Here is a 16076-nt window from a genome sequence, read left to right on the forward strand (position 1 = left end):
ACGAAATAAATAGCTTCTTTTCCTTATCAATTACAATTTTTTTTAGTTTTCAATAATTTTAGATTAAATATAAATTGTATATTTAAATAAAACTTTTAGATAGGAATATCAATTATGTAAAATAATCTTATATTTTTTTAATTGTAGCGCATTAATTTAATAATCCCTTTTTTTTATTTGAGATATATTTAAAAATTATTTTCTTCACATAAGTCGCGTTAATCTTATAAAAACTATTTTGCAAACAAATCGATTAGTCGAACCACTTATCTACATGACACTTAATGAACCGTTTTAACACGAAGGACACTTAAATTAGCAGAGTGCTGTCGGGAAGCCGGTTTTCCCACCAAAGAAAGGGGAGAAAAATTTCCAGGACAGGAGTGAATGGATTCCCCGAGTTACCTACGCTATACGCGTATTCCACGAATCATTAAATCATATGGCTCAGCGGGCTGCCATCGGCAATATGCTACTTGTTTACTAAATCACTTCTCATTGACTACTCCACCAGGCAAATAACCGCCGACAATAATGAGGGACACTTGATTGTGCATCAAAGCCGAAGACGCGTGCCCCGCGTGCTGTTCGTTCGTTGAGTGCGTGTGTGTGGTTGATCACGCACAATGCCACGCGTGCGTACGCAGACGTACTTTGTAGATATTCGACCGTGTTCGACTGACACATATAATACCGAATAAATATATATGTATGTGTGTATGTGTAAATGTGTGTATATGAAACAGCAATGTGTATATGAAATGTGAGGTTGGTTTAGTATGTGACATCATCCCAAAGGGAATGATAGACAAACCTTCAAGGATAGTTGAAGCTTTTTTAACCGATCCCATGAGGTGTGTTAACCTTGTTCTCGTTTTTGCAGAATTTTGTTCTAAGTTTTACTACTCTACTCTCTTATCTTTACGATGTAACATAAAATCGTGTACGCCATCGTGAAAAATTCCCATTGGGAAAGAGGTGAATGGATGGTGCCGCGAGAGTTTTCGTGAGCGGCATTAACAGTGGAAATCGTTTCTGCCTTTATTTGTTTCGTTTCTGTATTCTTTAATCCGATTTAATTCGCGTCAGTAACGTCACGTTTCTCGGTAATGCCGCATTTTAAAAGGTAATGTTAATTACTTAATAGCATTGAAATATTGTGAATACCTCATTGTTGCATTGTTATATTCCAACGCCATTAAGCACAGCGCGCAACTGAAAGTCTAACTTTAACTTTAATGAGAAAACGCAGTAGCATTAGCCTCAGAGAACAAAAGAAAATTTACGCTCAGACAAAGAAGTTTTTTAAAATATTCTTGCGCGACAATTAACATTCTCTTCGTGTTGCAACATGCAATAATTCTCTCTAAGAGACTCTTTTTTATTCAGGTTAGTGATATTTTTTCATAATTTGATTACAGATAGATGAATAGCGCGTGTGATTGAAGTGCATCGGATGTCGTATTGGACTACAGCCGTATGCTATCGATTGTCGGCGAATCTGCATGACATAGGTCCAAATGTCACTGGGTTCGGCGACATATGATATTCGATCAATTTGAAGTCGACAATAAGAGAAACTCCGCTATGCCGAGAACTATCTGGGATCGCAACTGTTACGTCAACATTGTACCGGGTGATGAGTATGCAGAAACGTAGAAATGAAAATATGCCAGGTCATTAATACGAATTTGTCGTACGGCCAATTTTCAAATGAGATCGATGACGATTTCATTTCCATTCGAGCTTTTCACCTCCGCATTCATCGAGATGTGTAACAGTAGCAGCAGTCTCTCGAAGAATGACGAGGAATCATTAACTTTTTTCCTCCGACGCATGGAAAAGAGAAGCTACGCTTCTCGCGTAAACATCACCTTTTTTTCTTACACTCCAACAGTAGGCCTGCGTAAAAAATATCGTTGTAAAGGACTACTGAACCGTAACAAATGTAACATTCGATTGGGGGATCTCGTATTTTTTCCTAACTTCGCGTTTACAAACGTTTAATGCGAACGTTTCTGCAAATTAATGATAGTAATGATTGGAATTTTGTATCTTCTATGTCGGAATTGTATAATCCGAATTGTATCGGAATTGTTATATTTGCTTTAATTCTATCTCTAATTTCTGTTCATATATAGGCATCAGAAGTAATTAAAGCAAATACATAGCGTAATTATTTCATGAATCCAAGCATATTTAGAGCAAAAAAGATGAATGATAACTATTGCAACACTGGTGTAGCATTATCCTCGACTGTGTATTCAATCATGCAAACAGGCATGCATAGTGCATCGCGTGCTAATGTTATCCACATTAAAGCGTATAGAATAATTGACCTTTCCCCTCCTTCTGACTACTGATTGGTGCTTATTACGCGGTATCTAGAACCGGCACACACGATATCGATATAGTATATAAGGCGCATTAACGTGCGCTGTTGCGTCGAAGATGGAAACCATGACGGGAGTACACGTGCAGCCTGTACAAAGGGTGAGCAAGCACAAGAAAAAGAGAGAGAGAGAGAGAGAGAGAGAGAGAGAGAGAGAGAGAGAGAGAGAGAGAGAGAGAGAGAGAGAGAGAGAGAGAGAGAGAGAGTGTATGTGTGTGTATATGGCCTGCACCCCGCGTGCTCCGATTCCAGTGGTGTCGACGTGTTAAGTCGACCTCACCGGCGTTAGAAACGGACTCGCGCGTTACGAGTCTCCCAGTTACTTCGTACTAATCGCAACTGCCACGTACGTGTACGTTGTGTTACTCCAAAAACGCCTTGAAACTGCCGTAACTGTTTCGCGCGATTCCGATATCACGAAATTCGAGACGAGACTTTCTAACGTGCCGCGCGCTGCCGAATATACGCGCACCAATCTATTTTGCATCCGAACTTGACGAAAATTGCAAATCGAGTAAATCGCTTTAGCTAATTAACGTAATGCAGTATGTTAAAATTGAAAAGGTCAAATTCTCTGACAGATGTCTTCCTACTTGACTATTTTAGTATGAATATTAAATAAATGTGTATTAAATTGTAGACAGAAAGAACGAGTTTGCAGAAGTATCTCGAAATTTAGCCAGATACGCGGATCTGAAAATAACTTTGCTATCAAAATAATTATGTAGGACATTCAAACTGATTAGAAGAATGTCAAAACTTTTTGTAGCATTGCTTGAGTTGCAGCAAAATTGTTCTTATTTCTTCTTTCCATGTACTTTATAATTATCTATTATATTTCCATGTACTTTATAATTATCTATTATATTTGTCATATTTCCTTTTCTCTCTCGCCGTCATTTAATATCTCAAGAGAGAATAGACAAACCTGTTTGTCTATTCTTCGAGAGTTTTTCCAAGATTAAGATAAAGACTTCCTATTACACAGCAACTAAATTAACGTTTGTAGCGGAATGTCTGCCACATAGTGAAACGAAAAATACGCAATCTTTCTTCGTTTCTCTCCCGAGATACGCGGTTCATTCAGGAACGGTCGGAATCGACACAGTGGTAATTCATGATTCTACGCCAGTGATGTGGCTTCGACGTGCCGCGAATATAACACGTCGTTGTGTCTTTTTCGATGGTTTAGGGTCGCAGACACATATTGCTTACGCTTCGAGAACGTGCTCGGGTGACGCATATTTATTCTATTTGGTCGTGGACGTCCCGACGCGATGTTCTACGGATTCCACGTGGCATCACGTGGCATGCATTGGGGGTGTGCAGGTGCGCGCGGAAAATACGAGGCGGGAGTGTCCCGTGACGAAACAAACTTGCGTGCGCAATTTAATTAAGAATTAACCCCGTGCAATTTCTCACCGATTGCGTAGGTCGCCCGTTTGCGCGTGTCAGGACTCATCTCGTTGCCGGTTGCAGGTTGCGCCAATAAATGGAAAAACACTGCGAGCGACATTTTGAGCGAAACGTGACATTTTAGAGTAAACAAATTTCGTAATTCTTAAATTATTGTGTAGCTGAAAAATGTTTGTATAAGTTTAAAAAAATATGATCTATTAATATTAATGTAAAAAGAAGATTATATTATAATATGTGAGTGTTCAGATAAACATTGGAATATACATTTGCTAAATTGTTATTTGAAATTAGCAAGAAAATCATTCGGCACGAGAAAGCGAATACTAGTATCTGAGAATCTAACTTTATGCATTTAGTTAATGATGTATCTTTTAATTAGACAAACAGACTTGATTACTTGTACTGATTCCTCAAGTAACTATAGTCAACTTAATTTCAACTGGGAGTTGAGTTTCCCCGCAGTTTACTTGGTGATATCTGTGTGCTCGCAAGGGATGTCAGAAAATTATGCGAAGCCTCTGTATCTACTTTGCGAACAAACGGAAAAATAGATCAAAAAGGGATACATTGTTTTATTGTACAAAATTAAAAAAATAGTAATAATGCATTATAATGACTTTACGTATAATTGTGTAACTAATGATGAAAAATATTTAATTGGTATATTTTAAAATAAATAATTGTATATATAAGATAAATAATTTAATAAAAATTAACAAAAATATCGTTGCATTATGTTTTAATTCGAATTAATTGACTTAGAATTATATTCGAATAGAAGTTGTTATTTAAACCTCTAATTATATTGAGAAATTGTATATTCTCTCCTGAAAGCATTATACATGATAATATTCGTGATAGACATTAATACTACACAAACAGTTCTATAATAGCGTAATGACATAGTAATCAACATTGTTTCCAATTTCCATTTATGTAGAAATTCTGATGTGCTATTATTGATTATGATTAAATATCCTATTCTCTTATTCATATTAAATACAAATTTATTATTTTAGCAATATTAACATATACCAAGTAACTCCAGTAACTACACTATTTCAGAAGTTGGATATTCCAGAAAAAGACAAATAAGAGAAAACTACTCTATTCAAATCTTATTTTATTCGGAATTATACTATATTCGTTCCCCTTACCTTACAACACATTTAATATTAAATTAATTATTATAATCTCAAAATACTAATTAATAGCGCGATACGCTACAATAATTAAGAAAAAATGTTAAGCATTATTAAAAGCATGATTACTGAATATGTCACAATCACAGACTTGGTCTGTGCATTTATTTTCACGGCACCGTTCATCGATGCTTTCGTGACTTCTTGAGAAGACAACTTTCGCAATCATGACGCGATCGATTGACGACCTCGCGCTCTCATCGAGGAGGAGTTATATAAATGCAAGGATCTTTCATTCACAAGACCATCAATAACGCGCAACGGATCCTGAAAGCTATAGGTGCTACGTGCCGACTCCACCCAGTTTCCACGCTTCGCCGCTCCCGTCTAACAAGGCAGGTTCAAGTGCCCATTGTCGGGTTATGAATACGGGAAACATGTTCGAGGTCCTCACCCCGTGCATACTCGAGGAAAGCAGTTACAAAATTATGATATATCGCGCGTCACGCTGACGGCTGCGACAACGTACGCATATAAAAGCGCGAAATAAACCCGCGATAGAACCTGAAAATTTTGCAGCCGTAACTGGAATATATTCCCTTTCTCTCTCTTTTTCTTTTTTTTTTTACATATTTATACAGCAAACCCTGATTTTGGTAAATTTGATGACAGTGAGCGATGGGAAAAAACTATTTTGCTATGCGTTGACGCTCTGTGAAAATGGAAGTTATATAGTCAATTTGTTTTCACGTTGTAAATTTCCTTTTTTACCTTTGATTCTGTGTGATACGTGAATTTTCATGATGGATTTTCTCGTAATAATTGAAAGTTATATATGTAACTTGGAAATATTAATTTTAATTACGCGGTCATACAGAAATATTTAGACAAGATGTACTAAAAATGTAACGAATCGTTATTCCAGATTGTTGTATGTACACAATAAAAAATATAAATATTTCTTTTAAATTAGTTCACCATGTTTTAACGTCACTTGCAATTGCGTGCAGATTGTGCAGCATTTAACAATCGATTTATGCCGACTCTACGAGCTATAATAATCACCGTTGAAAATACACCGAATTTAGAAAAATTTTAGTTGCGCGCAACACGAAAAAAATCGTCACAATTGATTTCGCCACGTAATGTTGAAAATGGCACATCATGCATTTATTGTTGTCATAAAGTTTCAGTTGGAAAATGAATGTGACCGCCGACTGTGACTCGAGGGTTCACGTTACATTCTGACACAATAATGGTAAAGTTATTAGCTCCCGAGGCGCAATGAATATGCAAGCGATCCGCAATGAATCGACAAACTTTCCCTAATAACTCGACGATGATTTTATATTAATTTCAGATATCGTGTGAGAGCGTAATCGATACGTTTAATCAAGTATCGTTGGATTTCGGTAGAACTGAAGTCGTGTTTCAGCTCGCTTTAAGCTTCGTAGCGGAAAATAACATGAAATTACAAAAGCTACCATGAGTAGTTGTATGAATTAATCAGTTTTATCGATCAGACATAATTTTATTCGACGAACGTGTCTCCCTGATGGTCTAAGTAATGCATTTTAATCACGATAGTACCGTCATGATAATTATTAGCACCCTACGCGAAATGCATTTGTACCGTAACTTCTCTCCTCCCTGGCTAACAATCACCGTTGAACAACGGATCACCCTTGTCGCGCATTCCACGCTTTATCCCCCCCCCCGTCCCTCCCCCTCGCGTTGTTTGCGCAAGTCGCATCCACAACCCTCTGTCCCCTTACTACCTAATTTAATAAACGTCCTCGCACAAGGAAACCGAGGGGGTTGTGGTTCGTCCGCTAGAAGAATGACGATTCGCTCCTCTCTGACGCTCAGCTCATCTCTGCGTCTCTTTTTTCAATCGCTGTGCTTGTCGTCTCCGGAATGTTCAATTTGTACATACTTTGCACTTAATGTCGCCTGCTAACGTTCCTCGCGCCAGTGCCTGAACGGTATCGAATGACGCAACGATGCGGAATTTAATGACGCGTTCAGTTGAATTCACTCTCGTTTGCGTTCTTGCTCACAGCGTGCACTTCGCGATTAATCATCCCATAAATTGCATCATCCATTAATTATTCAACATTAGTATTATACATTCGATCCGACAAATAACCATTTTAATGTATTTATATTAAAGGATTTAAAGCATATAAAGAATGTGCGACCTTCATGCGATAGTATTTGTTGATAGTTAATAAGCTGTTACATTAATCAATGTAATTATTATCTATACAATTATAAAATTCTATACAATTATAAAATGTTTAATTTATGGGTAAAGATAAAAAAGGATACTTGCAATATTATAATTGGTGGATAAAATTTTAAATAGCCAAGATGGAGTGAACTGAACAAGGAATAATGCACCTCGATAAGTGAATAAGTTATTACATTAAGTTACTAATGTAAGCCAAAATATGAACGAGGTAAAATTATATTTTTGATCTATAAAATGTTCAATGTTTCATTAGAAAAAATTATAATACTCTATACTTTCATAGTAATTTGATCTAATTGTATGGAGTCAAAGTAATATGAAAATAAATAATTACTTCTATTTCTTTCTTACGCTTTTTATTTTATTCATAACGTTTTTATGGTGTTACAACTTATCCATATTTTTTTTTACTCTAATCTCTCCTAATAAAAAATTGAATAAATGAAAACTTTATTAATTTATATCTCCCCGGGGTTACAATTGTATACAATGTTAACAATGTCACATCATAAATATGTAACATATTCATATAACTTACAATTAATACCTAACTTAAACAATATTTACGCATACATACATATACGGACCTCCCCCTCCGTTGCACTCGGCATACTAATCATATCACCTCTCATTTCCTGTCTTACTTTGCAGTCTCTTTCCAATTTCCTTCCTTTCTCTTTCTCATTCTCCCTCTCTCTCACTCTCTCCCTCCTCTCCTTAATAAAAATTATTTGTCCATTCTAATTATTATTCTCAAAAAATATTTACATTCGCATAATCCCACTTTTACAGCAATCTGTAATGCCATTATATATATATATGAATGACAAATCATATTTCGCTAGTCACTTTATGCATGATCAATGAACATACATGAGTGAAAATTGCAGTAATCGATTGAAATGCATATTGCACATCCAACCGTTAGCCAATCTCTCATCGTTATAAAGTTCGTAGCTGACGGAGGATTTCGTATTTCAATTTTTCGACTGAAAGAAGAAAGAGAACGCGATGAAGCTCTCGATGGGAAAAAACGGTATGCGCTATTGAGGTGCATAAAATCCCTTGTTCAGTCCGCCCCAGATTGGCTATCTCTCTAAAGTTTTATCCACTCATCGTGATACCGCGAGTATCTCCTTTTATCACTTTCATAAATTAAGCATATATTTCATGATTAGTACTGATTAACCGAGTTCTCTTATAATCCTCATACACGTTTTACAGGCTGAACTTTAAAAAGTAATTTATCTTCTCATTTTAATAACGTTTTATATACATATATACCTGTAACCATTCTTTCTTATTTTATTCGTTTGTCGTATATAAGTATTTATATCTTTTAATTTACTCTTTTGGAATTTTTTTTGTGCATAATTACGCTTCTTAAATATTAAGTTATCGCAAATAATTTAAATTAAGCGTAATTTTTGCATTTTATGGACTATTTAATATATTAAGAGGCCGTGACCCAGATGTTCGAGTTAAAAGTCGCGACTCTGTTGGCACTTTATCAAAGACGTCAAGCAATACAGCACTTCCATAGTGCAGCCAGCAAAAAGAATCATGGAGAAGCCGCACTCTCAGTCGCCTGTGGAGCTTTAAGAAACTCTGAGAAATAAAGATTTATGATTGAGAAAGCTGGTTGATCTTGGAGGTAGAGAAGAAAAATAAGTTTCGACATTAAGGAATATCAAAGGACTGTATTTATTTTTTTTATTATTTTAAATTTTCTAATTTACGTATAAGAAAGAGCACATAAATTACATAACTCTAACTACATAATAAAGATACAATATATTTAAGTATTGCAATATTATTTTATCTCAATAATAATAAAAAGTATTAGAGAATAGACATAATAAAATTGTTCAAATATATATTTATGACACTGATTATAGAAATAAAATATCGAAAGAATTCGAAATACTTTAAATAAAAAATTTGATAAGAATCATAAAAAAAGGGATATTTCAATATCGTGAGTTGTTGATGAAATTTAATTATTGTTGAAAGATATTTAATACAATTTAGCAAGTTACATATTTACTTTGCCTCTACCACTTTTTTTATTTATCCTGCGTACCGTTTACGTAGGAAAAATACGCAAAATACGAAAATTACGTAGTTTGTTTTTTATTGTGGGCGTAAAAAGGGCGCACACGTGTAGCGCGACATACGTAAATTGCTGTTTACCTACGTATTTTATTTTATTATCAGGCATGATGTAGCATGTGGGAGTAGAGTAGGCAGTATTATCGTTAGATATGGCGCCTTTCTTCTAGTAAGATTCGATCGATGCGTTAGTAAATCTCGGTTCACAAAGCTCGGAAATTGCGGGGCAACCTTCGATATTTTCGTTCCTGACATTTTTCACACTTTTAAGCGCGTGCAGAGATAAATAAATAATAAAACGCTGTTCTGCAATTAATATCTCATATGGATAATATCGTCTTCGACAAAATTTTAATTTTACGTCTAAATCTGTCAAGATATTTATAAATTAATAAAATTAATCAAATTTTTGGTAATTAAATTCAACAAAATATACTAAAAAATTTGTAGAGAAGAATATAATGTTTCTTTTCCAAAAGACTTTTGCATATCTAACCTTTAAACTATAGAAACAACTCAGTTAGATTGCTTATAACTTTCATAAAAAATAAACACATTGCAAACAAATTATTTTTCAATTAAAACGCCAGACATTGACATAATGGCATCAAGCAAATGTATGTAGATATCTTTATGAATAAAAATTATCAGCAACAAAAAAATATTGAAAAAATATTGAAACAAGAAAAGTCGACGTATAGATACAGATGTTTAAAGATTAAAACTAAATATTTATCTATTATCAATAAACATCAACAATGATTATTTTCAGTAAAATAATTTTTATTTTGCAACTGTTGAAAATTTTCTTCGCTGTAATGGGATTATTCCTTTAGATTTAAAAGTACAATCCAATTAGCACAAAGAAAACAGTTGCAAAATAAATCTGCTAAACGTGGCTATTGTGTCTAATTGCCTAGCCTTTCACGACAGTCTCATTGATTATTTTATAATTCCTTTCTCGTTAACAGGAAAACTTTCGTTTCCCTTCGAAAAAGGTTGTTTATTTGATCGGTAGCATCTAATTTTCTAAGAACTACCGCAAGGATCTCTCCAGGGAAATCAATAGAATCACTCTTAAATCTTTTTTCATATACTTTGCCTTTCGGTTGGAGCGCAGGATCGACTTCTCAAATGACACCCATAGTGATATCCCGCGGTTTCTCACTTCATAGCGACTATTACTTCGTATGATATCTATAAAAGTAGGATGCCATTCGTTCGATCTCCATTCATCGCCGTCGATGAATGAAGTCGAAAGAGGCACTTGGCCTTTGCATCTCAACGTCCTCCAACATCGAGTTGAATCTCCTTTGCCACCCTCGAGAATTCCTGAACCATCTCTGTTCTATTCTCTCTTCGTCGAGCTGCATTTTATCTTTGTATACACTCGGAAGCTCAATGAGAATTCCCGGCGATGCGAAAAATTTAAATTTTATGTGGGCTTATTTTACCTATATCGCCGGGACTCTTCTAGGTTACAGGTACTACAGGTTACAATAGCAACGTCTCGAGCACTTGTGAATGAACTGCTTACTATGGTCCAGCATACGAATCAAGAAAAAGAAGAAGAGCCATCTGGCCAGTGTGACTTACTACGAGAATAATACAAACTCTCGGAGATCATTGAATTTAACGGTGATCCCAACGGGGCTCTGGGATCTTTATGTCCAATTTGGGGTACTCCAAAAGAGATAGAGAAACCGTGCAGAAGAATGACCTAGACACGGACACATGTTTCAATGAAAAGTAGCATTCATTCGCCAGAAGTTTGGCCGTCGTCCTCTCGCCAGGATGAAGGCGGGGTCGATTATTGATTTCGTATTAGCGCCTGTAGACCGCGAGCGAGGGAATTTCTCGTAAATTTGCGTCGGGCCGGAACGGTGTATTTCTCTTCCCGCGTTTTCTTTTTTCTTCGCATTTATAGCCGCAACGGTATGTACTGCCTCGTGCTACCGCCCGTACTCTTTACGATCCGCGTATAAAAACCTTTTTTTAATACTTTATTAATAACATAATAGAATGATGGCTGCGTAGATTGCGATGCTGAAAGTCAATATTTCATACGCCATAAAATTCGATTGCTTACTGATCGAGACAGCGAGGAAATTTCTACTGAATAGGAAATTTTTCGTGTAACAAATATAGCGAAAAAATATCATAAGAAGATGCTTAAAATAAATCTAAATTTTTGAAATATATAGAAAAATAAAAAATTTAAAAGGTCTCTTTATATCTTTTGACTTATTTATTTTTCAAATAAGGGTCACGTTACATATTACGTATAGTCTATCTATATTTATTTTTCGATATGTGATAGTAAGATGACGGCATAAGACGATGAAAATTTATTATTTACTCAATTCATTACTTACTTATGAATATCGATTTCATATTAGAACTGTGTTCTTAATATTTCTTTTGCGACTTTGACTCTTTCGAGGTTCGCAGAAGGATAGATATAAGGATGTCAGGTGTCGCAGCATGAAAGATCGATTTCCTCATTTAATTTGTCATTACTGGCACGCGGTACAATTTATAGCGATATTACGAACGGGTTTCTCGACCATAATAAAACCAAGTAAATGCGAAAATCGAGATAGTCGATGAATAGCTGACTCTTCCTATTCAGTTTACTACCGAAAGATATTTTTTTGCAAATACAATATCTATATTCAATGTCCTCTCTCTCTCTCTCTCTCCCTCTTTCTCTCTCTCTTTCCCTCTTTCTATATGAAAATAGATTAATAATAAAACAGACTGAAAATACAATTTATTAGAATCGTTCTTGAAAAACGTTGCATCATTTATTGCAATTTAACGAATGAAAAGCAGTTCGCGACGTTTAATCCTTCAATTTCCGATCTGTCTCATCCCTATGAAGAAAAATACAGATTGCTTTCCACATAGAGGAAAAAACAGTTTTATATCTTTCTAGGAGGCAATATGCTGTCATTTGCCCTTTTTCCAACCACCATCGATTTTTCGCTATGTAAAAGGTGAACATCCATAATAAGCTTCTGTTTGAAAAAAAAATATTTGCGCTTTTTGTTTTCCCAATATGTTATACACCATCTGAGATTCGCTCACATCGACGCGATAAAAAAACGTTCTCACTAAAGTGTAGCAACCATTTTATCGGGAGTGCACTGTTTCCTTCCCCTCACGTGAGGAATTTCACGGGAGGTATCCCCGCAGGGGTTTCGCGAATCGATTTATTCGGCGGTAGAAAGGAGCGGAGTTCTTTTTGTCGCGCAGCAAGAATTTCTTTCGAGCATTCGAGCATCGGGCGGACGCGAATCGAAAATGTATCGGAGGATCGTCGTCATCAGGATAGAGAAGTTTCATCAATTTCCGTCCTTTGTGACGGAGCCACTCGCCCCACGTAAAACCACGATCAGTTGGACCGTCGTTAAAACTGATTCCCTTCCCTTTTCGTCTTCCTTTACCGTTGGAAATTGCATTACGTGCAGAAGCGTAAAGTCAATCTAAAAGACGCGACATCGATGCCGTTACGCCATGTCGCGTCGCGATGCCTTTTACGAGTTAGCAGTTCACTTTTCATGCTTAATTACCGACTTTATATGTGAGATGCAACGTGCTACGTGCATCTTGCTCTTAATAGCGAAGAGAATGAGTATGAACTGACATAGACAAAGGAGTAAGTGAGTAAGTTATAACATGAATTACTCTTGTATCTTTTATATTTATGAAAAACAATATATTGATAAAATATTATTGCGAGGAAATTTTAAATCTGCCATTAATACAATAAATCAATTTATCATTACGAAATAAATTCAAATGTAAAACAGACTGATATATACATTTTGCTAACGGAATTTTCATTATATGAATTAATCTTCTCAATTAAATTAGATAGTAGATATCATTTTAATTTTTTCAAATTAAGTATCTTGGTAATTAAATAACAAATTGAACTAATGTTATAATAAACTTATGTTCATTTATCTTTGAAAATAACATTTCAAATATTTTTATTTATATTTTTTTTTTAGAAACAAAGTCTCTTTGCGCTTTCTGCAAAGCTAGACAAACGTAACTTACGGTATTACAATATGGTAAATTCTGTAGTTCTTGTTAATCATGAATTTTCGTCAGATATAACTGCTGTTCAGCTTTTAAGCGAAATAATCTCTTGTGGTAAAATGCTACAGTATCCGCGAAAGAAATGATCCTCTTTAAAAATACCTTCAACTGCTTTTTCTCTTATTCGTCGACTTATCCTCTCATTCGTAAACTGCACAGTACTTTGTCTTATTTTTTGTTATAAGTCTCAAATAACGTTTATATTTTGTAGTGCATGCATGATAAAATTTTCAATTGCTCTGTAGTTCTTTTTAAATATAAATGTTGCCACGAATTTTTAGAAATATTATTTTACGTAATCAACAATTAAAATATTGTTTAAAAGAAAAAAATTTTATTAAATTTTTGCGAATTCTGTTCCCTTCGAAAACAGATATTAAATAACATTAATTAAAATTGAGTTAATTTTTTATTTCATGTGGAAAGGGATCGAAAATCAAATTTTTACTTTTTATTAAATCTAATTTTGGAAATAATCTTTCTAACATTTTGCATTAGTGGACAAATACATTTCTATTAATAAATGAAAATTTCTAAAAAATTCTGTAAATTTGAAGTTTCGGTAAAATTTATAAATATAATTTAGCAATGTATAATGTAAAAAGCTATAATTTTTTGAATAGCTTATATATTTTGCGAATCTGAAGATAAGAGGAAATAGATTGTAAGCGCAGTATGTGAATTTTAACAAGAATATATGAGAGTTTAAATCAAAAGTTAAATTATTTCGCAGTAAAGTCGTGTATAAGTTCATCCTCTTACAACAATAAATTTGCATAAATTAAGTTAATGTCTAAGCTGAGAACGAAATTAAAAAACTAAAAGCTAGCTTATTAACCTATTTCTTCTCCTTCTTTCGCTCTATTTTCCATCTTGAACAAAAAGGACATAAGTATCACGCTTTATTTTCTTTATAAGGAAAAGGCCTCTTTGGAATTAGGAATTGGCACGTCAATGTTTTAAATATAACTTATGTCTTTACTTTTTACTTTTATTTATCAAGAAATATTTATGCATTTATAATTATTAAAACTGTCGTTTGGTCCATACGAGCTATACAAATTTTATATTAAGGAAACATCTACGTCAGGTGATAACTCTACGAGTTTAAAAAATGTAAGTTTTTAACTTTTTTTAAATTTTAATATAAAGTCTAAAGTCTAGCAGCACCAAATTTTGCGTTTATTTTAATCCTGTTAAAGGATTTTTTATTCCGTTCAGTAAATTCGGAGATTTATATCGACCTGCAAAATCCCGGCAATTTGGCCACTCCAGCATCCCCTTAATTGCAACAATGTATTTTCTTGCGCATCAATAATCGTGTCGGCTCTAATAAGCTTTTATTTACTTTATTGTTGCGAATTAAATGTATTTATATAATAATTAAATTTATTAATCCATGTGAGAGCTTTAAAATTGGTGAACCAAAACAGGTGCAAGTGCATTAATACATTGTTAAATCTCATGACATTCGCAATAATGAATTGCAAGTATTTCTCACCACATGCGTTAATTACTAACTTCGTGGCTAGTAATTGTCGATACGCGCGCGCGCGCGAAAACAACGACTCTTGCGCATTTTCGCACGTAATTGTAATTCTGCTCAACAATTACTTAAATTCTGCCCTAATTGCAAATTTCACGATTCATGATTCTATTATCCAATGTATAGTCAAGTGGTTATTGTATTTAAAGTCGCATAATACAATATACGTTAATTAAAATACGCATTTTCATAAAACAAAAACAAGGTATACGATTGAATGAAAATTCAAAATTAAAAATTATATCAAAATATTTAACGTTATTATAAATAATTTATTCGCTTATTTACTCATATAATTTTTTATTTATACTATTATTCACATAAAAATTCCGTAATACCGTACGCGATAAATAATGACAATTTTATAATAACCAGAAATTACACGAACGGATAAGACAGAAGCAAATTTAAAGATCACAAGAAATATAAATTCATGATGCACAAGAAGTTAACCGTATAGTTTGATGAAATACGACGGAAGCAATGAAAAAGCACTGAAAGGAGGTAACCGTGGAGAGTGCATTTGCGGTTAGCTTGTGAATTTCGTTTGGTTTCGCAAAGTTGTGTAGCTCCAAATACGTTCTCTTTAAACGACTGCGTAAACGAGCTGCAACTATCGTGTACTTATCTACACATGTCCGTGTAAGTTTTTACCTTTCTTTAGATTTCCCTCGTGTACGGTCGGTTGCATCAACGGATGCACTCGAGGAAACATTTACGGTTCGCGACGAACGCTCTCTTCGAGAAGAGGCGTGAAATCCTTCGTGCTTTTCGAAAATCCTCGAGAGATCCACCATGTCGAATCCTGATGGAGGGCTCCATAGCACATCCGACAAATAGTTTGGTTCTAACGCGAGAAATAGGCATGGAAACGAGACAGCTGCCAAAGACTTTCGCCGACTTTTGCGGATTCGCGGGATTCAAGCAAACTTTTCGAATAGTCGCGATTTATACCGTGAAGTTACGATACGACATCTTTTCATGTACACTGAAAAAAAGAATCTAGCCTAATACCTATCAAATGTTGAATGAAATAATTTCAATCAAATCAGTTAATATAACCAAAAATAATATTATTTTTTTAAATATTTAATAAGCATT

At 34.5% G+C, this 16076-nt stretch overlaps 1 protein-coding gene and 1 long non-coding RNA gene across 3 annotated transcripts in view; one reads left to right on the plus strand and one right to left on the minus strand.

Annotated features, from left to right (window-relative positions):
* LOC105146425 (uncharacterized) overlaps positions 1 to 4533 on the plus strand; it is a 66077-nt gene extending 61544 nt beyond the window's left edge. For both annotated transcript variants that reach the window (XM_087404955.1, XM_087404956.1), the window contains exons 9-10: positions 1422 to 2493; positions 3826 to 4533. The gene's annotated coding sequence lies outside the window, so the exon portion shown is untranslated. The remainder of the gene's footprint in view (positions 1 to 1421; positions 2494 to 3825) is intronic.
* The window catches only part of LOC147909994 (uncharacterized), a 72550-nt gene that overhangs the window by 41775 nt on the left and 14699 nt on the right, over positions 1 to 16076 (minus strand). The gene's annotated exons all lie outside the window — the stretch shown is intronic.

This window comes from Acromyrmex echinatior, chromosome 4 (assembly GCF_024713525.1).
Source record: "Acromyrmex echinatior isolate Ae372 chromosome 4, ASM2471352v2, whole genome shotgun sequence".
Lineage (NCBI taxonomy): Eukaryota > Metazoa > Arthropoda > Insecta > Hymenoptera > Formicidae > Acromyrmex > Acromyrmex echinatior.